Below are 4,577 nucleotides of genomic sequence, written 5' to 3'. Positions count from 1 at the left end.
TGTGCAAGAGAACTATTTGGAAACTTCTTTCCACCATTCAGCAGATTATCAGAATTGATAAGAGTATGTTATGTGCACTTAAGCCGCAGCTGCTATAGATAGCACTGCCTTCTTCTTCCAGCTAGACAATGCTTTTTTTTTTTTGGAAGCAGTTCTCTTTATAAAATGTTATTTTGATAGTTTGTGGATTCTAAAATATATGTATATATTTATATAAACACCATATAAGTCAAATATGTATTTAACAAAGCAATATGTATTCATTCACTTTCAATATTTTTTTTGGTGTCAAAATAATATGAAAAGGTAGATGGAGTTGCTTCTGTTGAATTAGCTCTGCCACCAAGACGTATCTTCATACACGTTTGGAAACGTTTCCTGCAGCATTAGGTATGACTTGTTCTAAGTACTGCTTCCGGTGCTAAAATGAACAACAAATTTGTACTTAATGGCACGGACCCTGGAGAATCTATGCGAATCAACCTTTCTACCTTAATATGTCCCCCTAAATGCCTTGTTTTTATGTACAGTTTATATACAGAAAAGTTTGCTCTGCGTCTTCCATGATGGTTTGGAACATTATCTACAATTTTACTCTCAAATAACCAAAATAAAAACATCTCAATTTCTAATACCTGTTGTCAACATTACACATCATTTTGTGATATAGGACTTTTGTCTTGTGCTTTTGGAAATAAAAGCATCAGAATAAACATAACAATTAATTTATTGGTTCAAATTAAATTAAATTCCAAGCATGTTCCTTTCTGGAAATCTTTTTTTTTTTTTTTTTTTTTTTGGTAAATGTTAACCTAGCACCAATATTGTATCATTAAATATTAATGGCTATATATTTGAATTTCGTTTAGGGCAAGATTTTATACAAGTTCATAAGATTAAATAAAGAGCTATTTGCTCCATAAAATTATTACTCAGTACTATATTGAAGACATATTTTTGCAAATCATCACTCAACAGAAGTTCTTTTGCTTTTGCTTTTTTTTTTTTTTTTTTTTTTGAGACGGAGTCACACTCTTGTCGCCCAGGCTGGAGTGCAATGGCGCCATCTGGGCTCGTTGCAACCTCTGCCTCCCGAGTTCAAGCAATTCCCCTGCCTCAGTCTCCTGAGTAGCTGGGACTACAGGTGCCTGCCACCACGCCCGGCTAATTTTTTGTATTTTTAGTAGAGATGGGGTTTCACCACCTTGGCCAGGCTGGTCTCAAATTCCTGACCTCAAGTGTTCCACCCTCCTTGGCCTCCCAAAGTTCTGGGATTACAGGCTTGAGCCACTGCACCTGGCCTCCACAGAAGTTCTTTACCCCACAATTCTGTCTACATTTCAATTTCAAGATCTCAGTGCCTTAAAAAAAAAAAAAAGGATGCAGATAAGACATCTAGAAAACTTAAAAATGAGTTAGAAAACTCCTCACAAGCGTATATGTTCTTAAAATACAAATTCATGGGTTTGAAGGTATTCCGTAGACCTATTATGAGTTGTTACAGCCCTTGCCTATTCCCTGTTAGCCTAAGTTTAACACATTCCGTCACAGCACATTTGCCTGAAACTTCAGAACTTACGTGCCCCACCCTTTCACTGCACCAGGGTGGGGACCTGTAACCTGCTCCTGGTCTCACCACTTTATGATTGTGTAATACTGGGCTGTCACTGAACTTCTCTGCCATGACTTCCTTTAAAAAGGAGACACTTCTAGCTATCTCACCTACATCACAAAATTCCAAGCAAGGATCTAGCAGAAGCTGTTTGAAAATTGCGAAGTGCTAGATACCTGCTGGTATTAAGATCATTGTGTTGGTAGCTGAAATAGGAAAGCAGGGGGGTTAAATTAGGGAATGTTGTCACACACCTGGAAATGATGGATTAAACAAAGCAAGGAGAGGAAAAAGGAGAGAGAGAGGTTCAAAGTCTATGTCCCATAGATAGCACGAAAAGTGGCGTGGAGAAAAGTCACTAGGGCAACCTGAGTGTCTGAAAGAGAAAGGCAGGGTTGCAACCTCTGCAGTAGGTTCCAGATACCACCTGGATCCTTAGATACCCAGGAAGGAGCTCGAGTTGCTACAGGAACTTCCAGTGGAGAGCCGTTGTAATGAATAAATAAGACAGGTGTCCTCATTAATATTCATTAACACCAGATTTTCCCAAAGTGCTTAAAAATCATGAATATCTACTTGTATTAAACATTGTCCCCCCAAAATGTGCTGTCCGTTTGCTTCTCACCTCTTGTTGAATAAGACACCCCAGCTTGGAGAGCCAGTTTACTTATTGCCTCTTTTCCTCTGAATTGTTTCCTGTGTCTCTTTCCTGCTTATAGAACCAGATCCTATTTTCCATGTTTTTTTCTGATCCTTTTCCTTCCATAACTGCAACCTTTGACCTTTGCACACTGGGAAGGGACCTAGCTGAAACACTTGAATTGCTAAACCTTAAAAAGTCTCAATTTGACACTGGTGCTTGGGGCTTTTCTCCACAGTCATCCAAACTCAAACCCCCGCTCTCACTAAATGCATCAGGGGCAGGGAAGTGGGATGTCCTGAATTTGCTGTCCTTGAACTAAGGAACTCATGAGAGGGCTGGGTGTTTGGGTTGAGATCGATATCAGAGGTGCTGCGGGGCAGATGGGATGTTGAGCGTGTTCCGCAGCTTTGGATGAACTGTGCGAATATGAGCCACTTCCAGAGTGGGACAATCCTGCCTCTTTGTTCCCAAATCCGAGGAGGGGAAAGGCTGCTGTGAGCCAACTTCTTTCTCTCCTATTTTACATTTCTTGCCTCATTCTTAGAATTTCCATTTTGGTAAAAGGAAACGTATTCCAGAAACAGTTCCAGAATTCATTTTGGTCCTTTTGTTCTGTTTTTTTTTTATTATAAAATTAGCCGTGTGTGTCCACACAGAGACTTGGACACAGATGTTCATAGCGGCATTATTCATAATAGCCCAGACCTGTAAACAACCCACACGACCGTCAACTGAGAAACAGAAAAACAAAATGCAGGACCTCCATCCGATGGCATCCTCCCCAACAGCAAAGGGACAGATATTCCTGCATATACATGACGTACACGTGATACTCACTACAACATGGATACACCTCAAAAGCATTAAGTGAAAGAAGCCAGATGCAAAAGGCCACATATTGTTTGATTCTTTTTATATGAAACTTCCTGAAAAGTCAAATCTGTGCACACAGCAAGATCAGTGGTTCCTGGGGTTGGAGATGGGAGTGGAGGTTGACTGCAAATGGCATGAATGATCTTTTTGGGGCGATGTAAATGTTTTAAAACTGGATTGTGGTGATGGTTGCACAACTCTATGAAGGATTAAAACTTATGCTGGGTGCGGTGGCTCACTCCTGTAATCCCAGCACTTTAGGAGGCCACAGCAGGGGGATCCCTTGAGCTCAGGAGTTCAAGGCCAGCCTGGGGAACACAGAGAGACCCCATCTCTATAAAAAAAAATTTTAAATTAGTCAGGCATGGAGGTTCACACCTGTAGTCCCAACTACTAAGGAGGCTTAGGCAGGAGGATCACTTGAGCCCCAGAGCTCTAGGCTGCAGTGAGCTATGATCACGTCACTGCATTCCAGCCTGGGCAACAAAGTGAGACCCTATCTCCAAAAAAGAAAAAAAATAATAAAAAAACTTATTCAATTACATGAGTGTATTTTACGGCGTATACATATTATACCTCAATAAAGCAATTTTAAAAAGTAGTAACACCTGATCTATGTAAAAAATGCAAACATTACAAGGATATATAATCTAGAAATTGAAAATCATAGATAATCACACTTCCCAAATACAAGTACTTTAATAATCTGGTTTATATTCTTCTAGAGTTGTCTTTACATCTACTAACATAAATGTGTATGCTTGTCTTTTTTTAAAGAAAACTTGTGCACCTGTAGTCCCAGCTACTCATGAGGCTGCGGTGGGAGGATCACTTGAACCTAAGAGTTTGAGGCTGCAGTGAGCTATGATTGTGCCATTGCACTCCAGCCTGGGTAACAGAGCGAGATTCTGTCTCTTAAAAAATAAAGAGAGGCTGGGCGTGGTGGCTCATGCCTGTAATCCCAGCACTTTGGGAGGCCGAGGCGGGTGGATCACAAGGTCAGGAGATCGAGAACATCTTGGCCAACATGGTAAAACCCCATCTCTACTAAAAATACAAAAGAAATCAGCTGGGCATAGTGGTGCGCACCTCTAGTTCCAGCTACTCTGGAGGCTGAGGCAGGAGGATTGCTTGAACCCAGGAGGCTGAGGTTGCAGTGAGCTGAGATCATGCCACTGCATTCCAGCCTGGGCGACAGAGTGAAAATTCTGTCTCAAAATAAATAAGTAAATAAATAATAAATAAAGAGAAAAACTGTGTTCTGCCTCTTAATTTTTCTGTTAACAATGGGCTGTAGACACTAGTCCTTGGATGTTTGCTTATGTGTGTGTGAGGCTTTGAAATCCCAGGAGGCACGTGGTGAAGACCTAAACTGAGGATTGCTCAGGGCAGCGGTCTCCAAATTTTTTGGCACTAAGGACGGATTTCATGGAAGACAATCTTATCATG

Source organism: Gorilla gorilla, chromosome 8, assembly GCF_029281585.2.
Source record: "Gorilla gorilla gorilla isolate KB3781 chromosome 8, NHGRI_mGorGor1-v2.1_pri, whole genome shotgun sequence".
NCBI classification, from domain to species: domain Eukaryota; kingdom Metazoa; phylum Chordata; class Mammalia; order Primates; family Hominidae; genus Gorilla; species Gorilla gorilla.
Note: the sequence above shows the minus strand (reverse complement) of the source record.